Source organism: Macaca mulatta, chromosome 11, assembly GCF_049350105.2.
Source record: "Macaca mulatta isolate MMU2019108-1 chromosome 11, T2T-MMU8v2.0, whole genome shotgun sequence".
In the NCBI taxonomy this organism is placed as follows: Eukaryota; Metazoa; Chordata; class Mammalia; order Primates; family Cercopithecidae; genus Macaca; species Macaca mulatta.
In genome coordinates, this window is record NC_133416.1 from 120,649,519 (window position 1) to 120,665,000 (window position 15,482).

The 15,482-nt window shown below is 49.8% G+C and overlaps 1 protein-coding gene across 8 annotated transcripts in view; it reads left to right on the plus strand.

Annotated features, from left to right (window-relative positions):
* Positions 1–9,314: 9,314 nt before the first annotated feature.
* SDSL (serine dehydratase like) overlaps positions 9,315–15,482 on the plus strand; it is a 27,130-nt gene continuing 20,962 nt past the window's right edge. For 2 of the 8 annotated variants that reach the window (XM_077955305.1, XM_015152888.3), the window contains exon 1: positions 14,837–14,970. The gene's annotated coding sequence lies outside the window, so the exon portion shown is untranslated. Of the gene's footprint in view, positions 9,458–14,836; positions 15,370–15,482 lie in introns of those variants that run through there. The other 6 variants (XM_028829943.2, XM_077955302.1, XM_028829944.2 and 3 more) reach the window with 4 other exon arrangements.

Here is a 15,482-nt window from a genome sequence, read left to right on the forward strand (position 1 = left end):
CTGTAATCCCAGCACTTTGGGAGGCCGAGGCGGGCGGATCACAAGGTCAGGAGATCGAGACCACGGTGAAACCCCGTCTCTACTAAAAATACAAAAAATTAGCCGGGCGCGGTTGTGGGCGCCTGTAGTCCCAGCTACTCGGGAGGCTGAGGCAGGAGAATGGCGTGAACCCGGGAGGCGGAGCTTGCAGTGAGCCGAGATCGCGCCACTGCACTCCAGCCTGGGCGACAGAGCGAGACTCCGTCTCAAAAAAAAAAAAAAAAAAAAAAAAAAAAACAAGGAAAGAAAAGAAAAAAGAAAAAGAAATTAGAAGTCTTAAATAGGAGGAAAAAAAAGGAAGTCTTATGAATTCATAAGATCTCCCTCTGTGTCTAATACATGTATATATATATGTGTTGTATATCTAATGTTACTACTAAAAATAGATAAAAAGAGCTTTAATTAAGTGATTTAAAGAAAAAAGTACTTAAATCAGATACTTTATCAGAAAAATAGACACTCTAAGCCCAAATGCTTTCTCAGGTTCACAAAACTTGGGACACCAATTCACTCTGCCAAAATTGAGCTGGAAGCTGAGTCACGCCAGAAGCTGCCTTTCTGTTCATTCCTAAGTAGAGAGCTACAGTAGAAGGTTAAATATCCCCCACAGCTACTCTATGTTCACCTTATCTTACGTAAACTGCCGATTCATTGACTTGAGACAAACACAGACCTGACTAGTCCCCTGCCTGCTCCTTTTCTCTTGAAACATGTGGATTCAGTAGTGTGACTGTACCCCTTCCAGCTTCCAGTTTGCTTTTCCCCTTTAAATATTGAAGACCTAAAATCATCTATGGAGAAAGGCATGGACCTGTCTTCTAGTCACGCCCTTGCCCTTAACCTTGGCAAAATAAACTTTTAAATTGATTGAGAACTGCCTCAGATACTTCCCTTTTCTTTTCTTCTTTTTTTTTTTTTTTTGAGATGGAGTCTCACTCTGTTGCCCAGGCTGGAGTGCAGTGGTGAGATCTCGGCTCACTGCAACCTCTGCCTCCTGGGTTCAAGCGATTCTCCTGCCTCAGCCTCCTGAGTAGCTGGGATTACAAGTGCCCACCACCATGCCCAGCTAATTTTTTGTGTTTTTGGTGGAGACGGAGTTTCACCATGTTGACCAGGCTGGTGTCGAACTCCTGACCTCAAGTGATCTGCCCACCTTGGCCTCCCAAAGTGCTGGATTACAGGCATGAGTCACTGGACCCGGCCTGATAGGTCTTGATTTATAGTTTCTTCACTTGCAAATGGGGACAATATCTACTTTCCAAGAACTGTTAGGAAAATGGAATAAGGATTGTGTGAGATAATGCACTGAAAGTTGCTAGCGTGTGCTTTTCACGTAGTAGGTGCCCAAGAAACAGTAACAGTAATAGAGCGAGAATGTTTAACAGCCACTGAACCCTCAGCAAGTACCAAACCACAGAGGAGGCAGGTACTGTTATTATCCCCATCTTACAGAAAGGGAAACTGAGGCACATGAGATTGTCATTTGCCCAAGATGACCCAGGTAATAAGAGGGAGGAGCTAGGCCGGGCGCGGTGGCTCAAGCCTGTAATCCCAGCACTTTGGGAGGCCAAGACGGGCGGATCACGAGGTCAGGAGATCAAGACCATCCTGGCTAACCTGGTGAAACCCTGTCTCTACTAAAAAATGCAAAAAACTAGCTGGGTGAGGTGGCGATCGCCTGTAGTCCCAGCTACTCGGGAGGCTGAGGCAGGAGAATGGCGTAAACCTGGGAGGCGGAGCTTGCAGTGAGCTGAGATCCGGCCACTGCACTCCAGGCTGGGCGACAGAGCGAGACTCCGTCTCAAAAAAAAAAAAAAAAAAGAGGGAGGAGCTGGCCTCAGAACCCAGGCAGTCTGCTCCCAATCCTGCAATCCAAAACAGGCTGGACGTGGTGGCTCACTCCTGTAATCCCAGCACTTTGAGAGGCTGAGGCAAGCAGATCACTTGAGGTCAGGATTTCGAGACCAGCCTGGGCAACATGGTGAAACCTGGTCTCTACTAAAAATACAAAAATTAGTGGAGTGTGGTAACGGGCACCTGTAATCTCAGCTACTCGGGAGGCCGAGGCAGGAGAACTGCTTGAACCCGGGAGGAGGAGGTTGCAGTGAGCTGAGATTGCGCCACTTCACTCCAGCCTGGGTAACTGGAGTGAGACTCTGTCTCAAAAAAAAAAAAAAAAAGTTTCTAACCCCATAAATATACCCCATAAATATATACACCTACTGCATACCCACCAACATTTTTTAAAATTAAAAAAAACTAAAAACCTCCAAGCAGAGCAGTTCCGTATTGCCTTCCCGCCTCATCGTTTTATGACCTTTGGTATGAGGGGGTGAATGGGTAAGACCCCAGGGGATCAGGGGTCAAATCCTGGCTCTGTTGTTTCCTAGCTGTGTGGCAATGGACAAGCTATTCTGCCTCCTGGAGCCTCAATTTGCTGATCTGTGAAATGGGAATGATATTGGTACCTCCCTTCTAGGCTTAGGTGACTTGATAATGCATGTGTGAGAGGGGCCTGGGATTGACTGTTTGGTAAGTTAGCAGCCATCGTCGTCATCACTATCATCATCATCATCATCATCATCATCACAGAACTGGAAGGTCTTGCATCTAAAAACTTTCCATGCCCCATGCCAAGCCTCTTGTTTATCTCCAGCTGTGTGGAGATCTGTCTGTCCACAGGGCAGCACACACATACACACACACACACACCATACACACGCACAGAGGTCTGGCTGGCTCTCTCCCTGGCCCCCTCAACAAAGCTCTCTTGTCAGGCTGGCCAGGCCGAGAATATTGATGAGACAGAGGGCAACCAGGGTACAAACAGCCTGCTCAGCCGTTGTCCTCTGTGGGACAAGCTGTCCCCTCTCCCTGGCCCCCTCTGACCTTCCATGGCGCTCCCAGGCTCCCTCCCCAGTGGGGCATCATCCATGGGCAAATTTTGGGGATGAAGGGTGACAAACCTAGGGAAAGGCGGGGATGGTGAAGCTCACGTGGAAACAGAGCCTCCCTCATGTGCATCTGAGTGTATACAGCTGGCACTCCCATTGCTGGAGCACCTGCCGGTGCCTGATCCCATGCCTTATGTTTCCCAGGTCGGGTTTCTCATAAGCCCCAGACAAGCACGGGAATGGGTATTTTGATTCCCATGGTACAGCTGAGGAGTAGGCTCAGAGGTGGGTAAAAGTGTCCACCGGGAGCAGCAGGTGGCGAGTGGCAGTGCAGGAAGGTCAGCTCAGGAATCCTGAGTCCTCTGAGGACACACGGCCGGTGGAAAGGGTTGAGCAGGCAGAGGGTGGGAGAGCTTGCCTGCCTGGTCACATTCAGAGGTCCCAGATTTAGGGTTTTGATGGTATCTCCACATGAGGTTACCCACAAAGTCAGGGAGTTCAGACTGAAGGAAGACAGCGATTCGCTATCTTACAACGCCAAATTAATTTACACTCCAGTGTCATGACTGAATATAGGGGAGGAGATGGATTTGGAGTTGCAAGTGGCAGGGACAAGTTGACGAACTCTCTAGACCTCTGCATATTGTTTCGTTTGCTTCACCAAGAATGTATCAGGCTGGGCGTGGTGGCTCACACCTATAATCCCAGCACTGTGGGAGGCCAAGGTGGGAGGATCACTTGTGCCCAGGAGTTTGAGACCAGCTTAGGCAACATGTGAAACCCTATCTCTACAAAAAATACAAAAATTAGCTGGTGTGGTGGTGTGCACCTGTAGTCCCAGCTACTTGGGAGGCTGAAGTGGGAGGATCACTTGAGCCTAGGAAATGGAGGCTGCAGTGAGCCGAGATTGCACCACTGTACTCCAGCCTGGGCGACAGAGCAAGACCCTGTCTCAATTAAAAAATAAAAAGTATCAGAGCTGAGTGTGGTGGTGTGCGTCTTTCTACTCAGGAGGCTGAGGTGGGAGGCGCTTGAGCTCAGGAGTTCAAGATCAACCTGGGCAACATAGCAAGACTCTGTCTTAAAAGAAAAAAAGAATGCATCAGTGTTGTGATCTGAAAAACATCAAATTAAGAAAATGGATGATATAAGAACCAAAAACGGGGAAAAAGACAAAATACATATCACTATCTTTGATATCCTGTTTGGGTATATGCTTTTTAAAATAACTACTCGATTGAGATATAAATCATGTACCAATACAATTCACCCATTTAGAGTATTAATTTCAGAACTTTTTCATCACCCCAAAAAGTCTCTCCCTATCCTTCTCTCCCCACCCCAGGACCCTGGCAACCAGTCTGTTTTCTGTCTCTGCGGATCTGCCCTGTTCCTTTTTTTTGAAATGGAGTCTTGCTCTGTCACCCAGGCTGCAGTGCAGTGGTGCAATCTTGGCCCATTGTAGCCTCCACTTCCCGGATTCAAGCGATTCTCCTGCCTCAGCCTCCCAAATAGCTGGGATTACAGGTGTACGCCACCATGCCAAGGTAATTTTTTATTTTTAGTAGAGACGGGGTTTCACCATGTTGGCCAGGCTGGTCTCGAACTCCTGAACTCAAGTGATCCTTCCACCTTGGCCTCCCAAGTGCTGGTATTACATGTCTTTTTGGTGTAAATGGAATCACACAATGTGTGGTCTTTTGTGTCCAGCTTGGTCTTACTGGTGTCACGTTTTCACGATTCATCCACATCGCAGCATGTATCAGTCCTCCATTCCTTCTCTTGAATCAATATTATTCCATCCTATGGATAAGCCACATGTTGATTATCTGTTTATCAATTCATGGACATTTGCTGTCTGAGTACATATTAATTTTTTCTTTTTGAGACAAGGTCACTCTATTGCCCAGGCTGGAGTGCAGTGGCATGATCACGGCTCACTGCAGCCTCAGCTTCCCAGGCTCAAGTGATCCTCCTGCCTCAGCCTCTCAAGTAGCTGGGACTACAGGTGCGCACCACCACGCCCGGCTAATTTTTGTTTGTTTTTGTTGAGACGGGGTTTCACTACGTTGCCCAGGCTGGCCTTGAACTCCTGGGCTCAACGAATCCTCCCGCCTTGGCCTCCCAAAGTGCTGGGATTACAGGCATGAGCCACTGAGTCTGGAAACATCTTAATTTTTAAATATACAACTATAACAACAAAAAACCCTACACATGCCGTACATATGTGTTTCTTTGTCCCGTCACATGGATGGGCTGATCGAGAACCTAAGAGGGCTAGGGACTCGTCCTAGGTCACGCTGGGGAGAATGGGGGCAGCGCCAGCCAGAGTGGCCACGTGATAGGGGCATTCTGACCAGTCCATCAGCTGCTGGAGTGGTCTCAGGGAAAGGCTTGAACCTCAGAGGGATTAGTTCATACCTGTGACTGTAGCATCCCAGGCTTGTTCATTTCCAGACAGCAAGCAAGTCACTTTCCTGAGAGGCTGTGTAACCTTGTGGTGAACAGCATGGGCTGTGCAGTCAGATAGGCCCAAGTTCAAATCCAACCTCTGCCATCAACTTGCTGTGTGACCTTGGACAAGTCACTTAACCTTTCTGTGCTTTGGTTTCTTCAACTAAGAGTAGTTTCCACCTGTTGTGAGGCTTGAGTAGCTTTATTGATGTAAAGCTGTAAGGACAGCTCCCAACACATAGTCAGCACTCAAGAGGCGATGGCCAGACCAGGCGCGGTAACTCATGCCTGTAATCCCAGCACTTTGGGAGGCCGAGGCGGGTGGATCACTTGAGCCCAGGAGTTGGAGACCAGACTTGGCAACATGGCAAGACCCTGTCTCTACAAAAAATACAAAAAATTTAGCCGGGCTTGGTGGCAAGTGCCTGTAGCCCCGCTACTTGGGGGGCTGAGGTAGGAGGATCGCTTGAGCCCAGGAGGTCGAGGCTGCAGTGAGTCAAAATTGTACCACTGCACTCCAGCCTGGGGAACAGAGCGAGAGGGAGCTCTGTTTTTGTTTTGTTTTTTTAAATAGAGATGGTCATTTTTATTTTCTGGTGCTTAAGAGGGCATTAGGGCATTCATGTCTGTAGCTCTGAGTGCTGGAGCACAAGGGTGCAATTCTCTCACTGAGTTTTCATTTGAAGGGTCTTGGATGACTGGGTGAGCCTGTAATCCCAGCACTTTGGGAGGCTGAGGCGGGCGGATCACCTGAGGTTGGGAGTTCAAAACGAGCCTGACCAATATGGTGAAACCCCATCTCAACTAAAAATACAAAAAATTAGCCGGGTGTGGTGGCTCATGCCTGTAGTCCCAGCTACTCAGGAGGCTGAGACAGGAGAATCCCTTGAACCTGGGAGGCGGAGGTTGCAGTGAGCCGAGATCGCACCACTGCACTGCAGCCTGGGTGACAGAGTGAGACTCCATCTCAAAAAATAAAAAAAAAAGAAAGAAAGAAAGAGAAAAAAGTCTTGGGAAGCAAGAAGGAAAGTGCAAGTCACCTTCTTCTCATTTCGCAGATGGACAAACTGAGGCCCAGCTCCATCTAAAACAAGCCTGAAATCCTAGGAGAAGGACGGTGGATTCCCGCCAGGGAGCTTTGTCAAGTGCCTCTGTCATCTCCACTTCCTGGATCAGTTACATCACACTGTCCAGGGAAGTGTCCTGGGGGATGGCCAGATCAGCGTGTTCTTGGTGGCAGGAGGTGGGGATTCTGACGGTTGTTTTCACAGCTCAGGAGGACAGGCAGCTCTCACCTCTGTTTGCCTCCCTGGCCAGTGCAGCCAGCTCCTGAGTCTCCTGGTTAACTAAGGTCTCAGACCTCAGGCTGAAACTGCTCCCCTGCTGTGTGACCTTGGGGTGGTGGTCACCTAAGTTCCCTTAGCCTCAGTTTCCTGCCGGGAGAAATGGGAACGATGATACCTGCTAGGTATTGCGAGGCTTAGAGATAATGGCAGCCTAGGGCCAGGCACCGAGGAAGGACTCAAAGAATAGCAGCTGCTATTTTTAAATTTAATTCAATTAATTATTTTTTTGAGATGGAGTCTCAGTCTGTTGCCCAGGCTGGAGTGCAGTGCCGCGATCTTGGCTCACTGCAGCCTCCGCCTCCCAGGTTCAAGCGATTCTCCTGCCTCAGCCTCCCAAGTAGCTGGGAATTACAGGTGCATACCACCATACCCGGCTAATTTTTGTATTTTAAGGAGAGATTAAGAGATTAAAGTTTCACCATGTTGGCCAGGCTGGTTTCGAACTCCTGACCTCAGGTGATCCACCCACCTCAGCCTCCCAAAGTGCTGGGATTACAGGCGTGAGCCAGCGTGCCCGGCCCCAAACGTCTTGGTGTCTCTTTCTCTCTCACATGCACTGCAGCTGCTGCAGCAGGAAGGCCAGGTGACCTGACCTTCAAAATACCCAGAATCCGACCACTTCTCACCAAGGTCTGCTGCTGCCACCCTGCTTCAAGCCCCTGAGTCCTGTGCCTGCACCCTTGCAGTGGTTCTGCACTGGGGTCCCTGGCCGCTGATTCCCCACACAGCAGCTGGAGGCATCCTATTCAGCCGGAGTCGGGTCACGTTGCTCTGCTCAAGAGCCTCCCATGGCTCCCACCTTACTTGGAATAAAAGCTGATGTCCTGACGGTAGCCTCCAAGGCTCCACGTGATGTGGCTCCATTCTCTCTGTCTTCTTCCTCCCTGACCATCCCCTCCCTTCATTCTGCTGCAGTCACACTGGCCTCTCTGCTGTTCCTGCTGCACTCGGGGTACCCTCCTGCTTCAGGGCCTTTGCAACTGCCCTTTCCTGCCTGTCTCCGTCTTCCCCTAGATATCAGGGTGTCTCACCCCCTTACCTCCTGTAAATATTTGCTTACATGTCACTTTCACAGAGAGGACTTCCCTGGCCCCTCTATCAAAAACCACACCGCCTGTTTTTGTTTTTTTAGATAGCACTTGCCATTATCTTACCCACCATTTCCCTGGTTAGTGCCTGTTCCCCACCTCCAACCGCACCCCACTGGACTGTGAGCTCCAGGAGGACAGGGTTTTTGCCTGTTTTGTTTCTTGCTGAATTCCCAGTGCCTAGAACAGTGCCTGGCATAAGGTAAGTGCTTCAATAAACATCAGTTAATTCATTACCAAGTGAAATGAACAAACGAAATATCTGAGAAGCATAAGAAGAGGAGGAAAAATGCTAAATGATCCCCCCTGCTGTGCAGCTATGGGGCTGGAGAGCATTGCAGTAGCTCTGAAAGTGGGCTCTTGTAATGATTGTGACTGATGAGCCCCGGGATACCTTGCTCAAAGTGCATACAGTGGCTGGGAGTGGTGGCTCATGCCTGTAATCCCAGCACTTTGGGAGGTGGAGGAAGGCGGATCACCTGAGGTCAGGAGTTCGAGACCTGCCTGGCCAACATGGTGAAAATCCTTTTCTACTAAAAGTACAAAAATTACCTGGGCGTGGTGCCACATGCCTGTAATCCCAGCTACTCAAGAGGCTGAGGCAGGAGAATTGCTTGAACTCGGGAGGCAGAGGCTGCAGTGAGCCGAGATCACACCACTGCACTCCAACCTGGGCGACAGAGCGAGACTCAGTCTAAAAAAAAAAAAAAAAGTGTATTCGGGCCCCTCTCTTCCAGAGGAAGGGCCCCCTGATATCTTTCTGTTAGCCCTCATGCCTGCTCTAAGCCAGTCTCTGTTTCCACCACCTGCTCAGCTTTCTTACTACCCAGTTTTCACGCATTCATCATTCTAAATGCAAAAGCACCCTAAATGTTCTAAAGACCCAGTGCTTGATAAGGTCCCTGGGACGTTTTTTGCCTCCTATCCTTCCTTTTGCAGGACCTGTGCTTTCTGCACACACTCCACTTTTTCCAGCCCCTGTGCAAGTAAGGCTCCACCCCAAACTCCCTACTCAAGGACAGTGGTTCTCAAAGTGGGGCAATTTTGCAACCCGGGTATGGGCATTGGCCAATGTCTGGAGACATTTTGGGGTGTCAAACATGGGGTGGAGGGTGCTATTAGTATCTGGTGGGTGGAGGCCAGGGATGCTGCTACACACAGGACTGGAAGATGTAACATGATCTCCTGCAGTGCACACAACTCCCCTCACACCAAAGAATGATCTGGCCCCAAATGTCAGTAGCGCTGAGATTGGGGAATATGGGGTGAGTCCACCTCCAGGTGGGGCACTTGTCATCAGATACCGGTAGAGTCATGAGTCCTGGGTCTGGAGGGCCGGGGGGTCAGTCAATTACCAGAATGCAAAAGTCTGAAAAACGTCTCAAAAGACCAATCTAAGGTTCTATAATAGCAATGTTTTTAAGGGAGCAATTGGGGAAGTCACAAATCTTGTGACCTCTGGTCATATGACTCCCCCCCTTTTTTTTCTTTTTGAGACAGGGTCTCACTCTGTTGTCCAGGCTAGAGTGCAGTGGTGCAGTCACAGATCCCCGCAGGCTTGAAGTCCTGAGCTCAAGGGATCCTCCTGCCTCAGCCTCCTGAGTATCTGGGACTACAGCTGTGCCGCCACACCCAGGTAATGTTTTTTTTTGTTAGTAGAGATGGGGTCTCAGTATGGTGCCCAGGCTGGCTTTGAACTCCTGGGCTCAAGCAGTCCTCCCACCTCAGCCTCCCAATGTGCTAAAGTTATAGTCGTGAGCCACCACTCTCAACCTCACATGACTGTTAAACAGTAAGGGATTACAGAGATTACATTTAGATTTTAGCAGAATTCAAGCCCCTTTCATAATCTTCATTTCATGATCTTTTATTAGTTTTACAAAAGTGATTTCAGTCCCTGAGCAAGGAGGGGGTTAACTTTGCTTGTTTTTTTTTTTTTTTTTTTTGAGACAGAGTCTTACTCTGTTGCCCAGACTGGAGCACAGTGGCATGATCATGGCTCACTGTAGCCTCCACCTTGTGGGCTCAAGTGAGCCTCCCACCTTAGCCTCCTTAAGAGTTGGGACTACAGGTGTGCATCATGCCTGGCTAATTTTTATTTTTTGTAGAGACAAGGTCTCACTATGTTGCCCAGGCTTGTCTTGAACTCCTGGCCCAAGCAATCCTTCCATCTCAGCCTCCCAAAGTGCTGGGATTACAGGTGTGAACCACTGTGACTGACTTTGCTTCAAAGTTAAACTATAAATTAAATTCTCATGATGGGCCAGGCATGGTGGCTCATGCCTGTAATCTCAGCATTTTGGGAGGCCAAGGTGGGAGGACTGCTTGAGGCCAGGAGTTTGAGACCAGCCGGGGCAATATAGGGAGACTCTGTCTCTAAAAAATAAAAATAAAAATAAAATTAGCATGCACCTGTAGTCCCAGCTACCCTGGAGGCTGAGGTGGGAGGATTCCTTGAACCCAGGAGATTGAGGCTTCAGTGAACTGGGATCGTGCCACTGCCCTCCAGCCTGGATGAAAGAGTGAGACCCTGTCTCGAAGAAAAAGAATTCCTCCCATGGTTGGCTTGGCCTACACCTGGGAATGAGGATGGCCAGCCTGTGAGGCCAGAAGCAGGCTGGAGTCCACAGCCCGTGAGGCCAGAAGCAGCCTGGAGTCCGCTGGGCTGGAATTCTCACTGTCAGACTCTTCGCAAAGGCAGTTTCAGCCTCTGTGAGTTCTTTCAGCTCAGACGCTGTGGCTATGAATTTCTGTCTCTTGGGACAAGAGCATCCAGGCTGGAGGTGGGGTCCCTGGAAGATTGGTCCCATGGCCTATTTGCTGGGCAAGCTGGAGCAAGTTACTTAACCTTTCTGTGCCTCAGCTTCTCCCTTGATCACCGATTCCTTTCCTTTTCAAGGGCAAGAGGACAGAAGGAAAGTTCCTCTGTATAAAGGTTTCAAACGTAAACACTGACAAGGGGCCGACCAAGGGGCAGTTCAGTGATGGGGCTGCAGTAGGGAGAGGTCAAGACAGTGAGACGTGTAGAGCCTCTACAGAGGACGGTGTGCCCCAGCTCCAGCCAGGGGGAGTGTGACCTCCCAGTGTGAGACCATCTCTGGTCTCCAGTGATGTGTCATCTTGGCCAGGGTTGATAAGTCTGAGAGCTTAGCTGAGATGCTCTGTTGTATTGGGTGTTGGGAGACCTGCACCCAAATTCTGGCACAGTTATTACTCACTAGCTGGGGCTGCCTGAGCCTCAGCTCTTTCGCCATTTAGTGGAACTGAGCCTTCAGCCTTGGGAAGCTTAGGACGAAGAGTCCAGGGTTAAATCCGCAAATCAGGAAGGGCTAATCTCAGGCGTCAGAGACTTTCGTCCCTCTTCATGCAATTCCCTTGTCCCGGGAACAGGAAGGTCAGCCGGAGGTGAGGATGGTGTAATGAAGCTTAATGAATAACCCAGGGGACTGGCTGGGGTGGGTGTTTGGCGGCCCAAGGTGTCAGGGACAGGGGCTGGCTGACGAACATGGCTCTGGTGGGGACGGATCAGTGACCTGGCCCACCTCTCCAGCCTCATCTGCTCTCTGATGCAGCCACGTGGCTTCTCCAGCCCATCCTCTTCCTCACCCAAGCCAGGAGCTCTGGAGCCTGGTCCCTCTGGGTCTGAGCCCTGGCTCTGCCGCTGCTGTGTGACCTTGGGAAAACCACTTGGCCTCTCTGGTCCTATTTCCACAATGTAGGGTTTATTATAATACTTTTCCAGGGAGTTGTTAACATTCTGTAATATAATGACATCATGGTACTTCGAACATTCACGTGCCACCTTTGCAACTTTTGCCATATTGTCCCATCACCTCTTTTATAATAGTAATACAAAACAATAGCAGCTGGGCGCGGTAGCTCATGCCTATAATCCCACCACTCTGGGAGGCCGAGGCGGGCAGATCACTCGAGGTCAGGAGTTTGAAAGCAGCCTGGCCAACATGGTGAAACGCTGTTTCTACTAAAAATACAAAAATTAGCCAGGTGTGATGGTGCAAGCCTGTAATCCCAGCTACTTGGGAGGCTGAGGCAGGAGAATCCCTTGAACCCGTGAGGCAGAGGTTGCGGTGAGCCGAGATTGCGCCATTGCACTCCAGCCTGGGTGACAGAGTGAGTGAGACTCTGTCTCAAAAAACAAAACACAATAAAACAAAAGCAACAGCAGCGAACACAGAGCACTAACTACTGTTCTAATATTTTACCTGCATTAATGCATTTGATCCTCACATTGACTGTACTAGGGAAGTAGTATTTTATCCCCATCTTACATTTGAGGCAACAAGGCATAGAGAGGTTAAGTGACTTACTCAAGGTCACAAGGTCACACAGAACGTGGCAGAGCAAGTATTTGTATCAGAGCCTGGCTGTAGGTCTGTGTTTTAACTACTAGGCATGCTGCTTGTTCATGCCAGAAACTACTACTACTATTATTACTACTAATAATTTATATATATTTATGTCTCTATATAAAAATATATGTATTTATATCTATATATAAAAATATATATTTATATCTATATTTTTAAGACAGAGTTTCGCTCTTGTTGCCCAGGCTGGAGTGCAATGGCATGACCTCGGCTCACTGTAAACTCCACCTCCCTGGTTCAAGTGATTCTCCTGCCTCAGCCTCCCAAGTAGCTCAGATTACAGGCGCCCACCACCACGTCCAGCTAACTTTTTGTATTTTTAGTAGAAATGGGGTTTCACCGTGTTGGCCATGCTGGTCTTGAACTCCTGACCTCAGGTGATCCACCCGCCTCGGCATCCCAAAGTGCTGGGATTACAGGCATGAGCCACCATGCCTGGTCAATTAATGTATTTTTTAAGGAGGCTCCATTTTTAAATTTTAATACCTACCTTAGCTTCTTCCTAAGCCATCATGCCCATGAAACTATGGGTCTGATATTTTACATGTACATACACACACATATGTATACACATATATATACACCTACATACATACACATATCTTTCCTAATGCACACAGAAATAAATCACCAACTATTAAAAAATCTTTGGGGGCTGGGCACAGTGGCTGTTGCCTGTAATCCCAGCATTTTGGGAGGCCAAGGTAGGAGGATTGCTTGAGGTCAGGAGTTCAAGATCAGCCTGGGCAGTGCAGTAAGACCTCATTTGTAAAACAAACAAACAAACAAACAGTGTGGGATATGCTGGACAGCACGCATCTGCTTGTATACAGTAGACATGCATTAAATGCAGCTAGTCTGCTTCTTGTCAAAGCCTGAGCTGTGTGCTGAGTCTCTACCTACTCTACCTGATCTAGCCCCACCCCCTGCTACCCTATGGGGACTTTCTGCCCTCTGTCATCTTAGGAGGTGTTAGAGTTGCCACCAAATTGGGTGTCTTCCTTTCCCCTCCATGCTGGGGGCCACTTCAAGGCACAAACTGGATTGTATCACCTCTGTGTCCCCAGTGCCCAGTCCAGGACAAGGCACCCGACAAGGATGGGTGTGTGTCCAAAGCAAGGATGGGTATTAACTTGCCAGAGTCCACATTAAGGATCACGGCCAAGCAGCTCCATCTAACCCGAAGTAGCTGAGAGTTAATCATCAAACCTGGGGGATCAGAAACAGCCCAAGAAGGGCTGCCAGGTCTTCCTGGACCCACTTTCCCCATGGGGAAACTGAGGCCCAGAGATGGGCATCACCTGCTCAGGTTCACCCAGTGAGATGGTGCAGAGACAAGACATGAATTTGACCATGTCATGCCCCCCACCTAAAGCCTTCTGTGGCTCCCTAGTGCCCCTGGGTAAGGCCCAAACTCTGGATTGGTACAGGCGTCCCTGTGGACTCTGATCTCTGCTCATGTCTCCAGCCCCAACCCCACTTGCTTCCCCACCCCTGCCTTCTCCCTCCCAGTCCCACTGGATACCTCCCCGACCCTGGAACACTCCATGTTTTTCATTTCCAGACCTTTGCACTCCCTGTGCCTGACTCCTGGCTCCACTCAGACTTCCCCTCCTGCAGGAAGCCTTCCCAGCCCCCCAGGGCCAGGCGGGGTGCCTGCTCTGGGTTCCACAGGTCTGCCCCACCCTGCCAGCTGCCAACATCTGATAGCACTAATAATTACTCTCTAACGTCCCTGAGGGCTTTGTGAAGGCAGAGGACATGCTATTTGGTTTGAGGCCAAATCCAGGGATTGGCACGTAGTAGGTGTCCAATAACTATTTATTGAATGAATGAATGATCAGTCATTCATTTGAGTAGCAAATGATTGCTTGGGTTCTCATGTCGTGTGTAAAATATTTGAGACGGGGAGGTGCTTCAGACAAAAATATACCTTTCCCATGTGACAAATAATAATTGTTTCCCTGGCCGGGTGCGTGGCTCATGCCTGTAATCCCAGCACTTTGGGAGGCAGAGGCAAGCAGATCACTTGAGGTCAGGAGTTCAAGACCAGCCTGGCCAGCATGGTGAAACCCTGTCTCTACTAAAAATACAAAAATTAGCTGGGCGTGGTGGCGGGTGCCTGTAATCCTGGCTACTCGGGAGGCTGAGGTGGGAGACTCACTTTAATCTGGCAGGCGGAGTTTGCAGTGAGCTGAGATAGCACCACTGCACTCCAGCCTGGGTGACAAGAGTGAAACTCCGTCTCCAAAAAAAAAAAAAAAAAAAAGTTTCCTTGTCCTTGTTTTCCCATCTCAGACCTAAGCTGACCCCAACAGTGGCTCAGGGGAAGTGGATGGCATCCGGGACAATCACTAGACCTAAAATGAGAAGATATGGAGATGCCTACATCCCGGAAGAGATGGCCCAGGGCCAGGGGTAAAGGCTGTCTCTGCCCCTTGCTGGCTGGGAAGCTTTGGCCAAATAAGTTCCCTTTTCTGAATTTCAGTTTGCTCATCTGTCAAATGAGACAGGGTGGTGCATGAGTCAGTCATAGGCAGTGCCCAGGAAAGCAGTGAGGGTTGCCCTCATCCCCTCTCCTCCTCCATCTTCACCTGGAGGCGAAGGGTCTGGAGCTTTCTCTTTAACAAAGGAGGAGGGGCCAAGGTTGCCGGAAGCTGCCTGAAGCTGGACAGAGCTGGTTCCTGGACAGAGCTGGTTCCCGGGCAGGCTGGAGGGCAGGAGCTGGGGCCACGTTGGTCTGAGATAGCTGGGCAGGGAGGTAAGAGGTCTGGGGCCAGCTGGGTCCCCTGGAGCTCAGTGTGTGTATGAATGAGAGGCTGCAGGAGTTTGGGAGGCTTTGGGCAAAGTCCAAGCTGAGCAGGTGGGAGTGAGAGGGGCTGAGCGTGGTCTAGGCCCTCCTGGGAATGTCGATTGAATTCAGGGTGCTCTGCTGAAGAAAGCGTTGTGCTGGGGACCCTGAGGGGTGAGAGCAGGTTCTGCCTGCCAGAGGGGCAGGGCTGGGCATTCTACCAGCCAAGGGGCCAGCCCGAGGTGTCCCAGCCCTGGCACCAGGGATTTGGCTGTGGAGTGCCACCAAGGTGGCCTCTGGGGAAAGACTTCGGGGACAAGGGAGGTAGACAGCATTGGTGGTCCTTACCTCAACTCATAGACGTGACAGGTAAGGCCCAGTGACAAAAGAGACTTAACCAAGGTTGGCATGACTGGGACTTGAGTCTGAGCCCCCTGCTTTCCCCTGGGTTGTTCCACAGCAGGGAGGACCCAGGTCCCCCA